Here is a 25515-nt window from a genome sequence, read left to right on the forward strand (position 1 = left end):
CTGAAACCCTCACTGGGGAGGGGGTATTGAGTCCAACAGACTAAAGCCAGGTACCTCCTCTTATACTCACTCATGATTTTTTTCCTCCACCAAATGAAAGACCTGACAGATCTGAGAATCTCTTTGATTCAATTCTGAGAAGTGAATGATCTGTTTTATAGGCCATACATCTAAAGCCCAGATTTTAATAGAAGTGATTTCAAAGCAAAACCTATTATTGAGTTCCTATAATATGTTTAACTTTCTTTGGGAGACCAAGAATAAAAGACAATCAGTCTTTGCCTTTAATTGTGTAGAATGAATCACAGTATAGAGCTCTTGCCATTGTTTACAGATTAGATTCATGAACATTCCTCGTTGACTCCTTGTACTAGCCCAGTGAGATAGGAATGGTTATCCTCCCCAGGGGAGAAGATGAGGTGCAGACCCATTAGGTGATTGACTCCCCTTTCCCTCCCACACCTGCGACCTCCAGGACCCTCTGGAGGCTGAGTTTGAATGAACCCATTTGAGTGTCTTTCATTACTGAACTGTTTCACCAGCAAAAAGAAATGGAAATGTGATAAAGAGCCTCTTGTCTCATCTCCTAGATATAAGAGGAGATGAAGACATGAAGCTTCCATAAACATTTGCCTTACTCTTCCAGGTAATTACATCTCTGCTTTGGCAGAGTGAGATGCATATATTATACCAAGTGGCATTTGCAATTCATGTGCTTGTGATTTTCTGGGAAGTTAGTATTTGAAGTTTAGTGTTGCCTCTTGCCCTGAACAGGCTCAAATGACAAATTTCTCTCCACGTCCAAATCTTAGGAAAGCAGGGTGCTGCTTGGCTGTCTTGAGAAGCGCTGATATTTTCTTGTGCTACTTTCAAGTAACTCAGCAGTGACTAAAGGAAAGTGGCATTTAGGGAAAGCATTTGTCACTAAACAGCAAATGACTTTAATAATGCTAATTGCCGAATGACGCCCTGTCTCCATTATAAAGAAAAAAGAGAGGAGAAAGAAGAGACACTGTGATCTCCTGAAAAGAGACTCAATAGCCCAATTCAGTTTGTATGTATTTAAGTAATCAATATGCACACAGTGGAGGCCTTCAGTGTGCCTATCACCATGCTAGTCACTTTTGGAACAGAAGAAAGAAAAGTTCGCTGCCTTCATCATCTCTCACCTGGACTGTTCCACATCCTTATAATTAATCATCCTGACTTTATTGTCTCCCCCTGCAGATTGTCTTCCACATCACCCCCAAGTTATCCTGTGAAACACAAATCTAATCCCATTTCACTCTTCTTGATTAGTTTCCTGATAATCTTGTGATGAAGTCAATACTTCTTTCTGAAATCTACTTGATCTTGGCTTGTGTTCACCTCTCCATCACCTTAAACCACTCTCTCACCCTCATCTACTATTCTTTAGCCCTGTCGAGCTTCTTTTGATCCTTCCAACATGCCAAGCTTACCCCCACTTCAAGACATTTGATCACCTCCTGGAACACTTCTCCAGCTCTTTTCATCTTTTAAACCTCAATAAATTGTCACCTCTTCAGAGAAGTCCTCACTAACCATCCTCTATAAAGTAGTTTCTTCATATTCTTCTCTCCATTGTATCCTTTCCTCTTCCTTCCTAATGCTCACCAGAATTTCTAGTTACATATTTCTCTGTCTTCCTGGGTAATCGTCTGTTCTGGCCAATTCGCTTTAAACCTGAAGTGCAGGGGTTGCATCTGCCCTGTTTTCCTAGCACTGGCACCTAGTCAATTTCCTGGCACACTCTGGATGCTCGATATATATTTGATGAATGAATGACTAAACCTTCTATGATATTTTCTCATCTCTCTCCATCTCACCCTAAGTTCTAGCCACACTGAGCTGTGTTCTCTGAGTTGCCGTTTGCGCATGGCTTCATCCAATTTCCTCCACTTAACAAACTCCTCTCCACTTCAGCACGTTGCTCATAGGTCCCATTCTGTGTGAAGCCTTCCTCTAACACCCTTAGAAAGTTAGCCAATCTCCCTCTGAGTTCCCCACTGGCACTTAGACCACATTTCTCCAATGTCATTCAACTGCATGTTTGTCTTCCTGCCATTCGGGTAGGAGTACCTTGATTCCTGCCTTCTTAGCACTTACACAGGGTCTGGAATGTGATGAGTGCTCAGCAAATCGATATTTAATGAGTAAATACAGTCTAGCTGAGGAGGTTGGCAGTCACAGAATGAAGTGCTAAATTATGTGGTACTGATTGGATGCTTTGGGATTTCAGAAAGGGCTCTGTGAGGCTGGAAGACTCAGGGAAGGTTTCATGGAGAAGGTAGCTCTTAACCAGTCCTTGGAGGATGAATTTAGTGTGAAAATGGGAGGGTAGTTCAGGTACTGCACAGTGCAAGAACAAAGATGGTGAGATTGATCATAGTCTAGTTGGGAGACAGTGCTGGGGGGCATAGTTTTTAGGCTATAATGGGATACAGGTATTAGAGGGGAACTAAAATTACAAAGCAATAGCCCAAACCCTCAGTTTCCATATCTAAAAATGATCTTAAACCCTTGCTGCCCATTTGCCCCTTAAGGGGCTACCGTGGAAGAAAAGGCTAGATATCTTTTCAGATGGTGTCATTGGTGGTGCTGGGCTAAGCAGTATTGCTCCAGGAAGGTCTGTGCCCACTTTCTCAAGGTACGGCTGGGGGGTTATCTGAAGACAAATGTATCTCAGGGGAGGGTGAGAACAAAGGGAACTAACTCAATTGGTGCCTTATTGTGTGCTGGACACTATGCCAGGAGCTGGTGCAATACAATAATTATTATAGTTTTGGATAATTTGTCTCAGGCACTGTGCCAAGTACTGGGGCAGCACTAATACTACTACCTGCTTCTAATAGTAACAATGATGAAAGCAGCAAGCAGGACCATTCACTGAGCTCTCACCATGTGCCGGATGTGTGGGTTATAGTAGCAAAGACAGAAGACAGTAAAAATCACAGCAAATTTGAGACTTGAAGTAAGTATAATTGGGTGATATAAAGTCAATTCAGCATCTAAGGTTGCTTTTTATCTCCTGCATTTGAAATTAATCCAGTCTGTTGCGTTTCCAGTGGGCTGTGTTATGAGAAGCCTCATGGTACTCGCCTGTAGAGAGAAAAAAATATCTCTACCAGAGGTTTGCCTGAGATTGTACTATTAGAGAGTCACTTCTTTGCTTTAAGGCACTACATCTCTATAACTACCCCTGGAAGGAATAATAAATCACATGGCCAACAGCTAGTAACACCTTAACGTGGATTCCTTGATTGGGAAAGTGGCTGTGGTCTTGGGAGTAAAGAGATGTATGTTTAGAAGGACATGGAAGATGTGATGGAGGGGAAAGGAGAGGCCTGGTGTCAGCCTTGGAAATCTCTTTTATGTATCCATACCCACCTCTACACTACACACTGAGAGTGATGTAAAATGGGTTCCCCATGTTGTCTGTTTACATGGAGGCTTATATGTATGTCTAACGACTTGCCTAGTGTCCTGTCCCCTGCCAGTCCCCACAGTTGGTGCCATTTGACCTTCACAGCTTTAGCTCCAAGCTCTGAGACCAATCCTTTCTTCACATGGTTGCTGTTAGTCCTACTTTGCCATTATCCTGGGAATAAGTAATTCATGATGGAGTTTCTGGCATCTCTTGAAGATGTATTATTGGGAAGGTTCCTTTCCATCACCCTTTACCTTTATACTTGGCAGATTGCATTCAGCTGCCATTAACCTAAGCCAGGAGGTGAGGTTGGCCTTCCCATCATTATGCGCCAGCCTTGAGGTGCATTCTTAACTAAATGAGATGAAAGCAGCCAGCACTGCATGCCATTCTACAAGTGAACCCCACTCCCAGTGTAGTCCCCCAAGCATGAAAGATTAGGAATGGTCTAACAGGCTGCCTCAGGGGGCTTATCATGTTCCCGCTTTTCTGTGCTGCTAGCCAGAGGAGTTTGTCTAATGGGATCTGTGACATTTGTGGGTTTAAATGATGAGACTTAAAGAGCTGAATCAATGGGCTGGGCAGAAGGCCAGGACACAAAGTGGTCTAGCCAAATCCCAGCCCAGATCATTACCCAGCTCAGGACTTTGTGAGGAGGAAAGCCTGGCTTTCCACCTAAGTAAAAAATAATAGTGCCTTTGGAGGGGCATGGTATCTGTGTGTGGCTTGCTCTCTGTGCCATGAAGATTGAAATTGAATGGTGAAACCCTTGTGATCTCTCACCCTTATCCAAGCTTATCTGTGTACTTGTCCATCTCTTCAGATCCCGTTAAGGAAAGTGGATTTAATCTGATAAACTTGTACAATCTCAAGTGTGAATGGTGGATAATAAGCACATTCAGTGAATGTGTACCAGGCACTGTGATAGCTGATGATAACAACTGAGTGTCTTAAAGCCATATCTCATCTAGGAAAAAGTGACATTTGAACAGGAACCTTGAATGCCCAATCCAAGGAGAGACTAAAGTGGAAATTTCATGTAGATAGGCACGGAAGTGGGCTGGGCAGAGGAAGCTTGTGTGTGTGTGCCTGTGTGTGTAGATTCTGAGAACATTTTGACTCCTTTAAGAGGACCACTTTGAGAACTTCCTAATTTTAATGTAGTAACACTAATCTTCCCCAGGAAGGGAAAGGTCCAAATCTTGAGCCTCCTGCAAGAGACCTCGAAGGTCATCTAGAATAATCCCCTGTCCAGTGAAAAAGCCCCCTTGACAACATCCTTGATAAGTGATTGTTCAGTTAATGAGCACCTCCACTGATGAGAAACTCAACACTTTCTCACCTTCATGGTGAGCGCTGACCTTCAGCAACTGCTTCTCTATATTCAGCTGAAATCACCTGGCTACAAATTCTATTCCATGGCCCCAGTTCTGCTCTCTAGAGCAGCATGGAGCAAAGCCCTCCTTTCTTCTACATGACAAGCCTTCGCATGTTTGATTTCAGCTCTTATGTCTCTCTCTGCTGAGGAGTCTCCTCGTGTCTAGAATGTTGAGCATCTTAGTGGTCTGCTTCTATTTACACCATACTTGGTTTTTCTATGCTGCTCAGAAATGGACACAGTTCTCTAGAATGGTCAGGCCAACACAGATTAGACTGTGGCTTTTTTTTTCTTCATTTCTCATTCAGCAATGCTTTGCTGAGGTCAAGACACCACAACATCTTGTTTCAGAAGGCACTTTAGGACCATCCTATGTAGTGGTGTATTTGCAGTATTATGTTTTTCATTTGTACAAATCTCATCAATCCAATAATTTTATTAATTTATAAATAATAATAAATTAACATTAAGCACTTATCATTGGCCAGATACTGTGTGCTAAGTGCTTCACATGCATTATTTAAATTATTCCTTATTTTCAGACAGTTTCCATTATCTCCTACCTCACAGATAAGGAGCCTGAGACACGGAGAGGTTAAGTAATTTGCTTAAGTTCACATAGCTAGTAGCTAGTAAGTGGTGGGAATGGGATTAGAGCCAAGCTTCTAGAGTCTACATTCTGAACTTCTTCAATGAAGGTAGATTCTTTTGTATGCTCAATAATGCCTACAATAGTGCTAAGAATAGTAGATAGTCCATGTTTCAATTTAATACTGGTTATACACCCAGTATTTGTCATGCCCAGAACACTTAGCAGGAGGGAATACAAATATATATGTATATGTATATATAAATGACTTAGCCCTTGCCTTCAAACATTTCCAAGTCTAGAGGGAGACAGAAAAATGAAAATAAGGTAAATACACTACAGTGTGATAAGGATTCTAATATATAGTAGGGAAACAAAGGAGGAAGTGTTCAACTCTACCTGAGGAGGTAATTGAAGAGAAAGTAATGTTTGAGATATGTCTTAAAGGGTTGGTAAGAGTTTGTTGGACAGCAGTGTAGAGTGGTCATTCTAGATGGACACAGCAGGTGGTCAGGTGTAGGTATATAAAACACAATGGTATTTTAAGAGAACATTGGCTTTCTTTCTGTTCTTCAAACCTCTCACGCGTGTGGCCACCTTGGGAACTTTGTACATGTGGTTCACTGTCCATAATCTTCTTCTACTAGATCTTCAGTTTCCTTCTTACCATGAAGATTTCAGATCAGATGTCATTTCCTCACTAAGCCTCCCAAGACCACCTTTTCTAATGGAGCAACCCCCTTCATGTCACCCTCTGTCTCATGATTCTGACTTGATTTTCTTGAAAAGCTTATCATTATTTGAAATGATCATATTTTTATTTATTATTTTAACATCTAGCTCTCCCAAATAAAATGTAAACTCCATAATAGCAAGAACCCTATCTGTCATGTTTACTACTCTGTACCCAGAGCCTGGCACATAGTAGGCTCTCAATAGATATGTATTAAATTACTGCATGAAATTGTAGTGGGGATAGAGATGGGGAATGTTCTATCAGTAGCACTCTGAATTTGCTTGTATATTTAACCTCCTCCCTCTATGCAGCCATGTGCTAAGGCAAGAAGCCCCTCCTTCACCTCAAGGAAGAATCTTAATTAGTCTCAGACTAAGTTAACATTGGTAATTCCATTTCTTTGGGTTGTGATTGACCTAGATTTGAGCATGTGATGCCGTTCTGGCCAATGAGATGTGCTAGAGGGCTTCTGGGACAAGTGTCTTTGTTCTTAAAAAGAGATGTAAGAAAAGATGTATTTCCAAATTTTTCCTCTGAATGTTGTCATCTGCATGTGATACCAAAGACTTTGGTAGCCATCTTGGGACTATGAAGAGAGCCAACCTAAAAGTTGCAGCCTCCTTGTTAAAGAAGGCATAAATTACGTCCTTTATGATGTATTTGAGCCATTGAATTAACCAATCTGGGAGCTGCTCAACCTCTAGACTTCCAGTGGTGTGAGATGAAAACTCATTTTGTTAACCCACTTTTAAGCATACTTTTCTGTTACAGGAAGCTGAAGACATCCTAAGTGATAGCATTTTCTGGAAAATTACCAAATTAAACCACAAACAAATAGAAAACTTGGCAGATTAATAATCATAGAGGAAATTAAAATAGTTTGAAATATCTACCAATTAAAAGTCATTCAGCTCAAGTGGTTTCACAGTTGTATATAGAACTTAAAAATGCAAATGGTTATCTTGATATTAAAACTATTTTCATATTATAGAAAGAGAAAGAACACTCCTCAATTAATTCTATAGAGCTAGCATAATCTTAATTCTAAAACCTGATAATGAGATTCCAAAATAAAAACTATAGACTAATTTCAACCATGAAAATGATTCTAAAAATTCTAAATAAAATATTAGCAAGTGAAAACCAGAAATGAATTTGAATAATAATACATTATGACCAAGTGGAACTTGTCCTAAGAATAAGGTTCAATATGAGGAAATTTTCAATACAATTAATAAATAAGTCAGCCACTTGAAAGAAAACATGATTATATAAATAGAAGAAAAAAATTATTGGAATGTAACTCATCACCTATTTCTTTAAAAAACTAAGTAAAATTTGAACAGAAGTGAAATACCTCTACACAAAAGACTATTTACCTCAAATCAAGAATAAATATTATAATAAATTGTGAAACACTGGACCCATTGCCATTAAAATCGAGAACAAGACAGGAATGCCATTATCAGCACCGTTATTCAATTTTAAGGTTCTGACTAATGTAATAAGAGGACATGAAAATGCTATAAATATTTAACAGAAGAGACAAAATTACCTTTATATGCAGATAATAGAATTGTATGATAGAACACCCAAGAAGCTAAGAAAATTTATTAGAACTAACAAGAGACTTTGGTAAAGTAACAGAATGCAAGGAAAAATATACAACTGTCAATAGCTTAACAATTTATATAAGTAATAATCATCACTCAGAAATTAAAAAGAAAAAAATTCAATTCACAATAATGACAACATCTGAAGATACCCAGGAATACATTTACCTTGAAAGGAACAGGATCCATGTAAAATAAGTTGTTAAAGAGGATAAAAGACTAAAGAGAATAAGGAAGTACACTATGTTGCTGAATAGAAAGGCTCAACCTAATAAAAATATTTCTTCTCAAATCAAGATATAAATTACAAAAAGTATCCCATTTGAGTTTTATATGGACCTAGGCAAACAAAGTTAAATGAAAGGGTAAATGTGTAAAAACTTTCCACAAAAATTTTGATTAAGGAAAAAAGGACATTTTAAAAATTGGCAGAGTAGGGAACTTCAAAAACCCATCTCTCCACTAATGCAATGATTAACCTAGCAAAACCAATCAGAATCAACTTTTTCTGAACTCTGGAATCTAATAAAAACTGACAATAATCAGAGTAATGAAGAAAGAAGCTACTAAATTTTGGTAAGAGAGTTTTGTGGCATTTTTACTGAACTGCTTACTATCCTCCACTTCTTAGCCTCGAGATAGCCATGGGGGCAGTGAGTGACTCATACTCTTAGTGAGGCTTACTGGTGCTATGAGGTGGACAATATAGATTTTGTCCTCAAAGAACTGTGATTGTATGTTTTGACTGGTGAATACATATGCATCAAATTGCTGTATGAAAAAGAGGAATCAGCTCCAAGGATTGCCTTTGTTTTATCCACCTTGGAATTTTCTTAGAGTTGGAGCAGCCACCCCCAGTGTTTGCCAAATGCTGAACAGCACATTTGAGCAGGTAGAAGAAAGAATCAGTAAAACTGGGTAAGTAAATTGAAATTATTCAGTCTGAGGAGCAGAAAATAAGAAAGAATGAAGAGAAATGAATAGCACATCAGAGGTATGTGAGACACTGTCAAGTGTACCAACAGATGTATAATGGGAGTCTCAGAAGGAGAGGAGAAAGAGAAAGTGGTAGAAAGTATATTTGAGGAAACTATGGACAAATACTTTCAAAATTTGAGGAAATACGTGAATCTACATATCCAAGAAGGTCAACAAACTCCAAGAAGTCTAAACTCAAAGAGATTGCACACCAAGACACATTATAATCAAACTGTCAAAAGACAAAGAGTGAATCTAGAAAGCAGTGAGACAAGGAACTTGTCACAGACAAGGGCTCCTCAATAAAAATTAACAGCTAATTTCATTTCAGAAACCATGGAGGTCAGAAGGCAGTGGGGTGATATATTTAAAGTATTGAAAGAAAAAAAATCTCTCAATCATAATTCTATAGCCTGCAAAACTACTATTTAAAAATGAAGGTGAACTTAAGACATTCCCAGGTAAACAGATGCTGAGGGAATTCATTGCCAGTAAACCTACCCTACAAGAAATGCCAAAGGGTGTCCTTCAGGCTAGACAGTAATTCAAACTCATATGAAGAAATAAAGAACACTGGTAAAGGTAACTACATAGCTAAATATAAAAGCCAGTATTATTGTACTTTTGGTTTGTAAGTTTTATTTTTTTCTGTGTGACTTAAAAGATAAATGCACAGAACAAAAATGATAATTCTGTGTTAATGAGCACAGAATATACAGTGATGTAAGTTGTGACAATAACAACATAGAGGGGGAAAGATGGAGCTACATAGGAAAATAATTTTTATACTATTAAATCTAAGTTATTATTAATTCAAAATAGTTTGCTATACACTGAAGATGTTAATTGTAATCCCCAGGGTAACCATTGAGAAAATACCTAGAAAAACATATATAGAATAAAGAAATGAGAAATGAATCAAAGTGATACACTACAAAAAATAAAACACAAGAGAAGGCCATAATGAAGGAATTGAGGAACAAAAAATATATGACATATGGAAAACAAATAGCAAAATGGCAGAAGTAAATCCAGTAATTATAGTTTGAAGGATTTGGGTGAGGGCAATGGAGATAATGATGCCCCATTTTGATATGCTGGTGTTTGAGGGGTTTTTTATTTTTATTTATTTATTTATTTTTTGATGTCAGGAAGGAGAGATCCAGTCAGCATGTGGAGTGTAGCTTAGAGATCTTGTGATATAGAATTGGGAGTTATCTGCATATTGATCAAAGGTTCTCAACCCTGGCTGCACATTAGAATCACCTGAGGAGCTTTTAAAAACTACTCATGCTTGGCTCACAGAACCTCCCCTCCCCACAAGCACATTGACATTTAAAAATCGCTCCCTAGGTGAATGTAACATGCAGCCAAGATTGAGTACCATCATTATAAGTGATAATTAGAGCTGTTAGGAGTGGATGTGATTATCAGGGAGAGTGCAAAGAGATCAGGGGAACTACTTAGAGTGATGAAAGGTCTAAGTCTCCACTGTCCAGTACAGTAGCCACTAGCCACATGTGGCTCTTTAAATTTAGATGAATTAAAATGAAGCAAAGATTCAGTTCTGCAATTGCACTAGGCACATTTCAAGCATGTGATAACCACAGATGATTCGTGGCTACCATACTGGACAGCACAGATACAGAACATTTGCATCATTACAGAAAGTTCTATTGGGTAGTGCTGGATGACCCAAATCTCTCTTCCACTTGTAAAATGCCTGTAATATGGAGAATTCTTCCAAATTCAGAGCAGAAATATACAGTATCTATGTTAAAATATGGGTACTTTCATTTGCATAATGCATTTTCATGGCTATGAACCCATGGTGTTTTTATTTTTTGTAAGGTCTTCAACTCTTTATCCACTTCACTTTGAAGTCCAGGCAAGTTATGTAGAACTGCTGGCAGCTGGAATAAATCAATGCTTCTCATTTTCTCTAGAGTGAAGGCATGAGTAAAAAATATATATTTGTTTCCCTCAAGTCACTCAGCTGCATGGAGGAGTTTAAATATGTTGCTCAACACTCATTATCATGTTGTCCGCATGATGTTCCTTGAAGTAGTCAAGGGGAAGTCAGAATGGGATGACATTGATTATAGCAAATAATAAGCAGTATAATTGGTTAAAAGTCTTGCATCTGATTATTAGTCTTGGGGTTGGCTTTTATCCCAGATCCCATAGGCCCGTTGGCCATGAGAAATGAGCGTCTATCCTCTTTCTGTTACCTCTTCACGTTGGAATCTAAGTGGCAATGTTCACACAGGAGCTTATTGGTCAAACCCTCCTTAAATGGGGAAGAGGGACTTTAAGGTTTTTTTTTAATGCTAACAATTAGGGAATCTGGGTAAAGAGTACACAGGAATTCTTCTATGTGGCTGAAATGTTTTAAAATAAAAATTGAAAAAGTTTATTTAAACCAGCAAATCATGAAATTTCATAAAAAAAACAATGTGTCTTAAAATAAAGAAAAAATATGCAGTCTTTCCCCCCTGCCCATGCGTTTTAAATGAGTTCATCCTGTATAAACATTTTCTTTCTAGTTTTCTTTGGTTAATATTTTGTAAGAATTCCCACACATCATTATCTGTAATAACACTTTTTAAATTTCCTGCCCTTCCTGCCATCATTTTCCCTTGTGGGGAAGTGGCTCTGCTAGGTGAGATTGAGACAGTATTATGTTTCATACCATCATATGTTAAAATAGCATGTTAATTGTTTAATCTTCATTGGGTCAGATCAGGTATACCATAATGTCCTTAACTAGTCTCCAGTTTGGGAATATTTAGGCTTTGTTCCATTTATCTCCACTGTTACAAATAAAGCCGTGATAGACGTTTTTGTACATAAAGATTTTTACGTATATTCAAGGTTACTTGCTCAGCTTCTCAGAAGTCAAATTATTGGGTCAAAAACCAGGAGCATTTTAAAAGATACATAGTGCTGAACTTCTTTCTAAAATTGTTTTATTAATTTATCAGCAGTGGCTTTCTAAAGGGGAAGAAAACATCAGAGAGCCCTGGAAACAGAAATGGACCTCAATTTTCTTATGTATAATGTATAATTGATGGCCCAAATCCCCGTCCCTCTCAGATATTCTAAGATTCTCACACATTGTAACAAGTGGGTAATGTGTCATGAATGAAGTCCATTTTGGATGTTTCAACAGATGTTACTTCATCTCGGGAGGAAGAAGTTTGGGGAACCCTTCAACTGATGGTTTGGCACTCTCAATAGTAACAGACATGAAGAGCTATATAAACATTTGTCCATCTCTGTGTTTCAGAGCAGGACTATTAAATGGGCTCAAATTTTACCTGTTAGTTTTTTCTATCTTAAAGAAGCAAGGAGATCAGTGCCTTGAGTATAGCTGGCACTAACTAAAATTGTAAAGGTCAAGATTAGCTGGAATTAGTGCCAGGTGGCTAGGAAAAGCGTGTAGGAGAGGTAGAACCTGAGATGGATCTTGAAGGCTGGGGAGGATTTAGATAGGCAGATGTGGGAGTTGGGAGAACACCTCTGTTATATATGGAGTGGGGATGGAAGCCAAATGTGGGGTTGGCACTGTCTTAGGTATGGTGGTATTTGGGAAGAGAAAGAAGTATGTAGGAGTAGGTAAGCTGGGCCTGGTTGTTGGAGGATACTGAATATCTGGTTGAGAAGCTAGGGCTTGATCTTATAGGCATGGGGAGTCACTCTAGGCTCTTAAACGGAATGTGATCAAGAAAGCTGTATGTTATAAGGTGACTTCTATGGATGTACAAATGGTAAATCAGAGTAGGAAAGAATGGGACTCTCCACCAGATAATGGAGTTCCATGTAGATTGCTGGCAGTTAAATGGAGAAGAGAAAAATTTTAGAGTTATTTCAAGGGGAGGAAAAAACAGTACTCAGTAATGGATAGACTATAGGAGGGGAGGTATAGAAAGAAACTTAAGATGATATCCAAGTTTCAGCCTGAGTGACTAGAAAAGTGGTAGTGCTGCTATCTGTGCGACTGAGAAAGGCTCTTCACGAGGCTGGTTACCAGGACCCTGATATTTTCACAGTAAACTGAGTTTCTATCAAACAGATCCTGTTTCTTCATGACTTCCATTTTACTTCGAAGATGCTTATTTTACCTTCTTCTTGGTCTTCGCCTGGCACTGGCTCTTAACATTTTAACTTTGTTTCTCTCTCCCAGAGGGTTCTGCCAAGTAATGATCTTAAATGCTTAAATGCATTCAAGAAGTTCTGCTGAGTATTCCCTTATAATGCAATCTCCTTCAGTGTGGCTGTTTTGTAACTCTCTTTTTTGTGTATTGGGATCTGTCAAACCAGGTCACCCTTGTTACTGAGAGGGTTTTACTTTTGTACAGAACATATTTCCTGCAAAGTTCATGCCTTTCCCAACATACAAGATTAGGACTTGAAATTTTACAGTAGTATGGTTTCAAAACAAAATAAAAATTTGTCAGGGGACTTAACTGGAAATAATGATACATACCTCTATGTGTACAATGGTGCAGTTTAAAGAATAGTGTCCTGGGAATTAGGAGATCTGGATTCTAGTCTCAGTTCTTCCATTAATTTGAAGTATGAACGTGAACAATTCTTCTTTGTGTCTCTTTCCCTTTTTGTGAAATGATGGAGATAAAAAAGTTGATTGCTAAGATCAATGCCAGCCATAAATCAACTATTTATTAAAACAATAAGTGTTTACATAGTATTAGCAACATTTATGATACTTAGAGACCACCAGGTTAGATATAGCACCAAGCAAGGGACACATTTATCAGTTAGCCATGTGTTTACTCCATAAAGACAGGCTAACGGGATGATTCAGGCTAAAAGAAACAAAGTTTGAGAAAGTTACTGGCTTGGGCTGTTTTTATAGATGAAATAAACTAGATAATCCAGATTGAATCACCTCTCCCTTTGACACTGAGGTCAGTTCAACATTATATGTCTGTACACCTAAGGTAGAATAGAATAGAACCCAAAGATGGGGTTGGTATGATTTTCTGCAGTCTGTGCCCAAAGCCTCTTGAGTGCTGATTCCCAGAAATAGCAGTCATACTGCTCAGAGCTATCCTAATGAATCCTCGTGATCCCCATCATAAGGGGAACCAGCCCAAAATCTTTCCTCTAATAGAGATTCCAAAGAGTATGTTGTTAGAAGAGGGTGTTCCTCCATTGTGCCCCTTCCAAGAAGTAAGAGTATTACCAGAGTATCTCTTTTGCCTATTAATGATCCCCTATGGCTTTGTCATCCACAACTTAACCTTAGTGCTCCTCAGATCTGGACAGCAGATCCCCTGGAGTCAGGATGCTCTCTGTGAACCCTATAAAATATTGCTATAAATTTAATCTAAATTCTTTAAGCATTTGCGTCCATTACCTCAATATGCTCTGACCACCATGTGAATAAAGGGGCATACTAACACATGCAAAAGCTCTGCTCAGTAAATTTTTCATCTCTTGGCTTAATTTAAGCCCTGTTCTCTCATGCTGTCTGTTCTCCCAGCTACCCATCCTATCCATACCTTGCTCTCAGCATCAAATGCAGATCTGAACTGTGTTCTTCTTGGCTGAAAACTTTGGCTTTTTTTTTTTTTCAGAACCTTCTGCCTCTAAGATTGCCTCAGGTTATAGTTGCCTTATCTTGCATCTCCTGCCCTTTCCCCCACCACTTTCCCTAGTGGTAAAGTGGCTCTTACAGGTAGGATTGAGACAGTGTGTTTCATACCATCATATGACTACAGGGAATGTTTACTAGCAGGTTAAAGTGCATACATAAGTATGTGACCACAAACAGGTAAAAGCAAACCACTGATGGCACCTAATCTGCTTTTCCTAGGTGTTCTTTTGCTACAGGTTCATTTGTTTTGTTGTCTGCTAGGAGTCACTAAAGGATTTAAAAGAAAATTGTGACTGAAAAACCTGAAATTGAGAAAATTCTCCCCATGAATTAAATTGTTTCTGCAAATCAATAAATGACTGCCACAGATGGATTTTGGTAGCAGAACACTTTGAGGCAACCTAAAGAACACCAGTGATTTGCAAAACAATGTGTGATGTATAACAGTTGATCAGAACACTTATTAAGGGTTATTTATATAACTAGTCATCCTGTACTGTTTCGTATAGTAAGCAGTCTGTAAGTTATGTTTACAACTTACTGTGCAGTGTGAGATTTTTATTTATCCTCAGATTTCTTCTATTACTGGTAGCCTGATTAAAAAGGTCCCTCTTGGCCACTGTCTCTCCCAGATGAAATGTGTCTCTGAGTCAGGAGGCTTTTAAGCTCTCACTTTAGTTTAATGGTCCCTGATATCTATCTAGGGCTTTATGATTACAAAATTCTTTTACATACATCATCCCATTCAGTTCTTTCAGTTATTCTTGCCTATCTAACAGAACTATTATCTTTTACCTTTTTAAATAGATGAATATTTTCCAGACTCACAGAAATTAATAATTTGCTCCAAGGCCCAAGGGTTAGTAAGTGGCAGAGTCAGGATTATAACCCAAGTCTTCTGACTTCATGTTCCAGGCTTTTCCTACATGTTGGTCCATTCAGAGTAAAATGGAGAAGTGAAGGAATGCTTAATGAAATATATTGATTAAAGCAAAAGTTTTCATGTGAACTTTACCTCTGCAAAGTCTCTGCAGAGAAATCAGCTGATAACCTTATGAGGATTCCTTGTATACGACTCTGTCTTTCTCTTGCTGATTTTATAATTCTCTCTTTAACTTTTGCCATTTTAATTATGATATATCTTGGTGTGAGTCCATTTTGGTTCATCGTGTTTGGAACCCTCTGTGTTTCCTGTACCTGGATATCTGTTTCCTTTTTCAGGTTTGTGAAGTTTTCAGCCATAATTTCCTCAAATACAGTTTTTGATCTCCTTCTCGCTCTCTTCTCCTTTGGGAACCCTATAATGTGAATGTCAGTATGCTCACAGATCTCTTAAACTGTTTTTTTTTTTTTTTAAATTGAAGTACCATCAGTTACAATCTATCAATTTCTGATGTATAGCACAATGTCCCAGTCATGCATATACATACATATATTTGTTTTCATATTCTTTTCTCTTGAACTGTTTTTATTGTTTAAAATTTGTTTTTCTTTTTACTGTTCTGACTGGATGACTTCCATCATTCTAATTTTCTATCTTCCAGATCACTTATGTATTCATCTGTTATCACTTAGTCTGTTATTCATTCTTTCTAGTGTGTTTTTTATTTCAGTTAAAATTTAATTCTTTATTTCTGATTGGGTCTTTTTTATATTTTCTAGTTCCTTGTTAAAATTCTCACTGTGTTAATCTATTCTTTTTCCTAATTCATTAACATTCACATTACCAATGCTTTCAACTCTTTAACAGGTAAATTGTTTAATTCTGTTTCATTATTTATATTTTCAGGAGTTTTCTCTTGCTTTTTCATTTAAGAGCAGTTCACCTGTCTTTTCATTTTGCTTCACTTTCTCTGCCTCTATGAATTTAGGTGAAACAGTTTCCCATTGTGGTCCTGAAGTGGTGTTCTTATGTGAGAGCATCCCTTTGCAGCCTGTGAGTGTCCAGTGCCTTTGGTGGGAGAGCTGGATTTGACGTGGACACAAGTCACATCTTTCCTCAGGGTGTGCTGGCAGCTACCTCCTTGGTAGGTGGTGGAGCCAGAGATGCTGGAGCTGGATGTGAGGAAGGACTTCCTCTCTGTTCAGTGGTTGTTACTACTCTGTCACAGGTGGGGGCAGGGCCTGATACCAAGTTTCTGAAACAGAAACCATGAGGGTCAGGCCCACATTGTCTTTGTTCCCTTTAAGCATGTGTCCTCTCCCATCAATGGGACCCTTGCCCTAAAGAAGGGGGAGTGCTGAAGCGTGGGGTGCCTGTGTGAGTTCTCAGCTCACGTTGGCTGGAGACAGAGATCCAATCTGTCTCTGATGTGCTGCCTGTGCAGTCTCCCCCACTTTCCTCCCTTGTTTTGCTCAAATACAGCCTCAGGTACAAGTCCCGCTTGTTCTTCATAGCTGATCACTGTCCCCGGCCTTTGCTGCCCCTGCCCTGTTGTGGAGTTGCACCGTAGGGTGAGCGGGGCCCACGTGGACTCTCAGTGTACATCAGCGCATGAGCTGTGGTAGAGCAGCCGCCATCAAAGTTCTGGGCTGCTTCTGATGTGCTGCTTGAGTAAGTGCCAACAGTGACCACTGCTGTCCCACCCAGGGACTTGGTCACCTCTGTGTCCACAGCCTAGTTTTCTCCCTGTGGCAGCCCTAGATCCAGCGCTGCACTGTGACATAGAGTAAGCAGAGCTATAGTGTTGGTTTGGCTCAGGCTAAGGTGTGTGCTGAGGCCATTGCGGGAAACCTAGCAGCCACTACAGCAGTCCCTTCTCCACCCTCTCGACTTTGCTTTGGGGGTAAGCCAGTGTATGCACTCCTCATGAGCAGAATCCAGGCTTCCGTTAGCCTTTCTGTCATTCCCCACGGTCCTCCAGCCAGCCGAGGGGCTTGTCTTGCCCAGTCTGTAGCTTTCACTGCTCACTTCCCGGGGTGGCTCTTTTCCCATGAATTTTCCCTTTTCCTCTGAGTCCTCTCCCAGGGGCACAGGTCCCAAATGGGTTGCTCTTCTCTTCCTACCTGATAACATGTGGATCTTTCTTATAGCTTTGGTTGTACAGGAGTGTTTCTGCCAGTTCCCAGTTAGTTTTCAGTGAGAATAGTTCCACATGTAGATGTATTTTTGACATGTTCAAGTGGGGAAAGTGAGGTCCATGTCCTCTTACTCTGCCATCTGGATTGATCCCTCAGTCTTAGCACTCTTCTTCCTCAAATGTGTTAAAAAGATTGCATACAATTTACATATTTATTAATGTGCTATTATACATCAATCATTTATAATTTTGTTTTTTAATCCTAAGTAAAATTATTATTTTGGACTTAAGTAAAAATGACAATTTCATTAAGAACTTGGTCAATGATAGCAAATTAATTTTTCCTTATTTTTCTCTGCTTTCTCATTATAGTATTCCTTTTTCTCCAATTACATGAATTTCTGTCCTAGATTTTTTATATTATGGCATGGCTACTGTTGTAAGAGTATTATATTTTATTCTGTAGGGGTATTTTAAACCTTTGAAGTTTATGGACGGTTTTGTTGTCATTTTCTTCTTTCAATTTCTTTCCCTTAATAAAAGAATGTTCTTGAGGGGATGGGTAAGACAGAATGGTCATCAGCTATTACAGTGTTCCCTGCTAGTAGGTAGTCAGTCACTGGCTGGTCTTTTAGCATTTAAAAACTCAGTCCCACATGCAGATATACTGGAGCTGACCTGAAAGACTTGAAAGACTGAAAAAGGATGTTTTGAGGGGGTGTATTTCTACTTTCTCTTTTTTATTTCCCTCCCAAATCTACCCCCCACTTTCTGTGCCAAACAGAGACTATGGGCCAATGACACAGGGCCTTTTTCTCACCTAGCTGCCTGATATTCATAAAGGTATTAGCTGCTTAAATGACTTAAAGTATTACCACTCACAGGAAATACCTTGCCATTTAAAAAAGGGATTCTTAGAAATTGAAGACTTCAAGAGCTATACTAATGAATTTTTAATGATGGAATTTTGAAGATAGCTATTTTTGTTTTTTTAACAGAAAAAGGTGGTCAAATGCTGGTTTTATATATTTGTTAGGGTGGCCTAAAACCCTTGGTGAGCAGACAGCATGTATCCCTGTCCCTTGGTAGATGAATTCTGCTCCTTGCATACTGCTTTATAGCGATGCTTTCACAGTGATTCTTATCTCCAGAGGTAGAGGCAGTAGTGTGCTGCAGATGGCTCATACTATCTCACTAGAGCTGACTGTTGAATTTTCAGGAATTTTTAAGCTGCTTTTTAGATATAGTTATTATTAAAAGTTAAATTATATTTAAATTATGAAATTATGTTTAAAACAAAGTAATACTTAAAATCCACCACTTCCTAATTATTTTACTGTAATCTCTGCTCTTGGTGATATTTATATTTTATCTCTATGGTAGAAATGTTACACATTAGTAGTTTAAAATTGGCCATAGTGAGGGTATTTACACCACCACACAAATTGGCAAAATGCTATAAATCAGGGTTGGATTTATTGTTTTGCTGATGGTCTAAACTTAAAGATATGATGGAGAGCCAATTATACTTCAAAAAACTGGGGAAAAAAGAAATGATGGAGAAAATGTTAATAATGCAGATTAAACTTGAAAGTATGTCATGTAGGGACATGTGCTTCTGGCCAAAATGGAATAACAGGGACTGAATTTAACCTTCTACTTGAAGCAACCAAAAGTTGAGATGAAACATGTGACACAATGGTTTTCAGGAATCTGGACATCAGTCAATGAAGGACAGTTATCTCTGAAGATAGGAAACAATTGAGAGAATTTTATGATTATCTGAACTTACTGCTTTTAGAGAGTTTCCAGGCCATAGTATAGGGAGAGGGAACTTAGGCAGAGCCTGGTGGACTTCCTGTGATGAGGAGACAAGAGCTAAGGGTACAGGGAAACCAGGGCAGCTAGAGATCACAGGATAGAGTATTGAGAGAGAGTTCCACAGAGAGAGGACTCCAAATATCCGCATAGGGTTCCCCATAGGTTTTAAGGAGAACCACTCAATAGCACATATATTTAAGAAGATAATTCAAGGCTGGAGAAAGAACCACCTGAAGGATTGATAAAACATTACCCAGTGCTCACACAGAAAGGGGAATAGATCCTACTGCTACTAGCTGGAATGGAAACCTTCATACATTATGTGGCACTGGGGAGAAAAGTCTTACCTTGGTAGTGAGAAATAATTAGCCCCAGACTAAGCAAATCTCTGGTACTATATAACAAAATTTAAAAGCAAGACTAGAAAGGATCATTCTATTTCTGAGTATCCTACCTGTGTCCCTAACAAATCTGAAGAATATTTATAGGAATATGAAAATAACTAGCATGGGAGAAGCACTTCTGGCATGATGGTGTAAGAACTTCTGAAAATATGATCCTCTAAAAAATCAATGAGAACACTGGCAATGTTAAAAATGATATTTTCAGAGCTCTATAAATTAATCAAAGGATTGCAACAACTTGAGGAGCATTTATTCCAGAAAAACAGCTAAATATCGATAGGAACAGAGAGAATTTTACTTGCTCTAGTCTCACTGCCCACTCTCCAGATTTATGGTAGCCTTAAAAACCTGCAACCTCAGAACAACACGGACTAAACAAATCAGCAGCCTAGTAGCCATTACAGATGACAGAACAGGTTTGGAGCTCACCAAAGACCTACCCCCAGAGAACTGTCCCTATTTGCTCTGCCTGGCAAATCTCTGGAAAAGCTCCATTCTCAGGGTTTGTCTTTCTTTGACTTTACTTCAGAGCTTTCTCAGTGAGGAAAGCCCTATCCCCAGGCTGTCAAAAAAAAAATCAGCTGCAATTGTTTAACATTATAGTCTCCTGAGGTATTTGGGGCAAACAAAAGACTGATCAGAAACTCAAAAGGAAAATATAGGGAATGAAATGTCCATAGCGGACTTTGAAGATCTCTGAAAATTTCCTTGGAATCTAAAAGGAGATGCATATATTCAGTGCTGTGTGTATGCCCAGGAAAGACCTGAGAAAGACCTGACCTTGAGGCTCTGTACAATCAGGAAGTAAAGGTTAAGGCATAATTGTTAACTGTCTTCCAGGGCTTTGAAAGCTTTTCCCAACACACACAGAGCCCCTTGGAAAAAGCTGGGAGAATTAGTAGTTCAAAGCATTAGGGAAACTACTGTCTAATTATTAATTGACCACCAAGCTAAGCCAAGACTTCAGTGGCCACACACACCATAGAATACAGAGTTTACAGGATTAGTACAGGAAATTCACTAAATAAACAGCAGCAACAAAAAGAACAACAACAAACAACAGCAACAAATGCTAGATAAGAGAGTAATTAAATTCCCACAGCTGCCAGAAAATATTATTTGAAATGTCTTGTTTTCAGCAAAAATTTCTAGATACACATAGAAATAGGACAGTATGGTCCATATACAGGAAAATAGTCAATAGAAAATGTCTCAAAGGAAGCCTCAGAGTTGGACTACTGGACAAAGACTTTAGGTCAGCTATTATAAACATGTTAAATAAACTAAAGGAAACCATATCTAAAGAATTAAAGGAAAGTGTGAGAACACTGTCTTACCAAACAATGAGTATCAACAAAGAGATAGAAATGATTAAAAACCTCAGAATTTTGAAATGAAAAATACAATAACTGAAATGGAAAATCCACTAAAAGACTTAACAGCATATTTTGAGCTGATCAAATAAGAATCAGTGAACTTGAAGATAGGTCAATTGAAATTATCCAGTATGGAGAACAGAAAGAAAACAAAAAAGGTGGAAAAGTGAATAGAGCCTCAGAGACTTGTGTGACACCATCAACTGCACCAATACATTCATAATGATAACCTGAGAGAGAGAAGAGAGACAGAAAGGGACAGATGGAATATTTAAAAATAATGACCAAAAATTTAACACATTTCATGGGAAAGCATTTTCTACAAGGTCCTGAAAGAAAAAGACTGTCAACAAAGAATTCTGTATCCAGCAAAACTATTCTTCAAAAATGACGGTGATATGAAGACATTCCCAGATGAACAAAGACTGATTAAACTTGCCCTACAAGAAATAATAAAGGGATTCATTCAGGCTAAAATAAAAGGATACTACACAGTAACTCGAACATTATGAAAAAAATAGACCACCAGTAAAGGAACTATAGAGGGAAATTAAAAAGACAGTATAAATATATGTTGGTTGTAACTCTTTTCTTCTCCTTTTTGATTTAAGATACAACTTCATAAGTTGATAATCATAAAAATATGTCCGTGGGCTGATAACATATATGTATGTAATTTGTTTGATAAGAATAGCCGAAAGGAGATTGGAGGGAACAAAAGTATACTGTAAGAAAGTTTATATTACTGTTGAAATTAAGTTGCTACTAATCCACATTAATTGTTCTTTGGTTGCGATGTAAACCATGTGTCTCTGGTAAATTAATTTTTGAGAAGGATGTCAAGACCATAGGTAGAATAGTCTTTTTAATAAATAGTGTTGGGACAACTGGAAAATTAAAAAAAAAACCCAAAATGAATCAAAGACCTAAATGAAAGAGCTAAAGCCATAAAACTTGTAGAATAAAAAATAGGGGTAAATCTACATAGCCTCAAATTTGGCAAAGGACTGTTACATAAGCAACAGCAGGAAAAATAGATAAATTAGACTTTGTCAAAGTTGAAAACTTCTGTGCTTCAAAGGTTGCTACCAAGAAAGTGAAAAGATAACCTACAGAATGGGAGAAATATTTGCAAATCATATATCTGATAAGGGATTTGTATCTAGACTATATAGAATTTATAACCTATAAAAAGACTAATAACCTATTTAAAAATGAGCAAGAGACTTAAATAGTCATTTCTCCAAAGAGGACATACAAATGCCAATAATCACATGAATAGATGATCAACATCATTACTCATCAAGAAATGCAAATCAAAACAACGAGATACCACTTCCCACCCCGTATGATGGGTATAATCAGAAAGTAAGATAACAAGTATATTTGAGGATGTGGAAAAATCAGAACCTTCATACACTGCTGTTGGGAATGGAAAATGGAGCAGCCACTTTGGAAAATAGTCTGACAGTTCCCCAAATGGTTAAAAATAGAGTTACCATATGATCTAGCAGTTTTACTCCTAGGTATATACTTAAGAGAAATAAAAACATATGTTCACACAAAAACTTGTACACGAATGTTCATAGCAGCATTATTTATCATAGCTGAAATGTGGAAACCACCTACATGTCTATCAACTAATGAGTGGATAAACAAAATATGGTTATATCCATACTATGAAATATTATTTGGCCATAAAATGAATGAAGTACTGTTACATTCAACAACATGGATGAGCCTGGAAAACATTATGCCAAGTGAAAGAACTCAGTAAAAAATACCACATAATATATGATTTCTTTTTAATGAAAAGTTCAGAGTAGGCAAATCTACAGAGCCAGAAAGTAGATTAATGGTTGCTTAGGGCTGAGAGAGATGGGGGACTTAGCAGATGATAGCTAAAGGGTATGTGTTTGCTTTTTGAGGTGAAGAAAATGTTCTAAAATTTACTATAGTGATGGTTGCATATATTTGTGAATATATTAAAAAACAGTGAATTGAATAAGTGGGCAATTTATATGCATACCATATATGAATTATATCTCAATAAAGCTGCTTTAAGATACAAGTTAAGTATAGACATGGAAGATATAAAAAGAAGCAAATTGAACTTCCAGAGATGAGAAGGACAGTATCTTAGGTAAGTAGTACACTGTGTAAGATAAGTGGTGAAGAAAAGAGATTTGATGAAGAAAACATTCATTAACTTGAATACAGAGCAATAGAACTATCCAAACTAAGACTCTCATCAATGAGTCTGGACAGCCAACTTTTGAGAAATTCCTCTGCCCCTCACTTAAGATGTGGATTCTAGAGCAGAGGGTATAACTCAGTGGTAGAGTGCATACTTAGCACACATGAGGTCCTGGGTTCAATCCCCACTACCTCCACCTAAAAAAAAAATCTAATTATCCCCCCCAAAAAACAAAATAAAAATTTAATAAAAGATGTAGATTTTAGGTTCCAGTTGTGCTAAAATCTACCTTAGTCAAATCCTGTAACTTCTCTGAGCCTCAATTCTCTTTCTATAAAGAAGACTTGTAAATGTCCATCAAGAGGGAAGTAGATAAAGAAAATGAAGTACTTTCATACAATGGAATACTGAACTGCAGTTAAGAGGAATGATGTAGATCTCAAAACAATACTGAGTGAAGAAAGCCAGGTGCATACCATATGATACCTTTTAAACAAACTAAAACACACAAAAATAATACTACTTGTTTTTATGTATGTAGAAGTATCAAAAATGGTCTGAAAGGAAAATCAGCAAACTGATAATAGTTCTTACCTCAAAGAGGGAAGGGAGGGCATAAGGAGGTGTCCCAGATTTGGGAGGAGGTCATCAGCTTTACCTGTAATGGTCTGTTCTAAATTAAAAAATTTTTAATTTCTAATTTTTAATATTTACTGAGTAATTTTGTGAAATAAAAATACTTTTTTAAAAAATGAAGAGGGTTAGACTAGGTTTTCCCTAAGGTCCATTTGAACTCTAAAATTCTATGGCTCTGGGAGAAGGGTACGGCTCAGTGGTAGAGCACCTGCTTAGCATGCACGAAGTCCTGGGTTCAATCCCCAGTACCTCCATTAAAAAAACTACCCCCCAACAAACAAACAAACAAACAAACAAAATTCTGTGGCTCTAAGATGAAAGGACGAATTCAGTAGTGGAAGGTGGCAACAGTCTCTCAAAATTCTCTTCACACTTTTCTCTGGGATAAATGGTTTATATTAAAATGGCCCTGAGACAGGGAGATGAATAAGATGAGCTCCAGGAGCCCACTTTGGCTAAAATTTCCCCTGAGAGATCAGAGGAGACCACCTTTAAGATCTATTCCAATGCTGAATGTCTGTGAAAACAAGTGAAGATGAACTCAGGTCTCTTAAATGATTCATTGCTTTCTGGCCTTCTGCATAAACTATGTCCTGCCTTTAATGTAGAAGTTGAGGACCAGAAGTGCTTGACTACCAGATGGGCTGCTACAGAGAGGTCAGATTGTCTTAGATATTTCCCACCATGGAATTCGTCTACTTTTTGACAGGAAAATCAAGGGAAAATGTTTTCCCTGCAGAATTTCCTTCCCTTGCTTCCTTTTTCTTTTATGATAACTGTTGTTGCTAATAGAAGCTGCTCTAAGCAGAATTTCTCTATCTTTGATGAGTAGACAAGGGCTTGTCTGAAATTAAAAAAGCCAGACATCCGATTGCCACTTACTGTGGTAAAAAGACAAAACTAATTGGCAACTACTCTCTCACCCCCACAAGCTGTCTGTCTCTTTCCTCTTTCCTTTCTTGTGTCTCTGTCTCTTCCAAGTCAGCAATGCAGGACTGTTAGGTACCTTCAGCCCTGAACACTGGGGGTGCCCTCTTTCCCTCTGTGCCCACTGAGTTTGCTGCACTCATTCCTGCCTCTAACCCAAGAGTCATCCCAGTGACTAGATGCATTTGAAATGCTTTCTCCTTCTCTGGGCCTATTCCCAGCTACTCCTTCAAAAAGCCTTTCCTGACCATCTCAGTGCATAGTGACCTCTCTTCCCTGTACTCCCATGGCATACCAACTGTACCATATAGATAAATTCTTATGTTACACTGTTTTGAATTATCTTACCACTTAAACAATATTAATCTTCTTATCTCATCATCCCATTTAGTAAACAGGGCCGGGAATTGGATGGATGGGTGACAGTGCCCAAGGGCAGTGGTTTATTAGGGTCCAGATGTTCACACAATCCTTCATTTACTCCCAGTTTTTTCTTTCCATTTAGAGTGAAAATGTTAGGTTAATGTGTGGGTGGAGGACAAACATGAGCAAATGAGCAAAGCTGATAGACAAATCGATTTGATAAAGAAGAGCCCTTCAGGGCTCCTGTGCATCATTTTCTAAGAAGTTGGCGGCAATCTATCACTTCTACATCCATTCATCAAATAAATAGGTTGAGTAGGTTTTATTAAAAAAACGAATTTAACTGCTGACTGGCTCTGCTACCTTTGTCATAGCCTGGGAACTTCTCTACTGGGTAAATTAGAAA

At 38.2% G+C, this 25515-nt stretch overlaps 1 protein-coding gene across 1 annotated transcript in view; it reads right to left on the reverse strand.

The window, feature by feature from the left end:
* Window positions 1-25515, reverse strand: part of TRPC5 (transient receptor potential cation channel subfamily C member 5) — a 228123-nt gene that overhangs the window by 120337 nt on the left and 82271 nt on the right. The window lies entirely within an intron of this gene.

This window comes from Camelus ferus, chromosome X (assembly GCF_009834535.1).
Source record: "Camelus ferus isolate YT-003-E chromosome X, BCGSAC_Cfer_1.0, whole genome shotgun sequence".
Classification (NCBI taxonomy): domain Eukaryota; kingdom Metazoa; phylum Chordata; class Mammalia; order Artiodactyla; family Camelidae; genus Camelus; species Camelus ferus.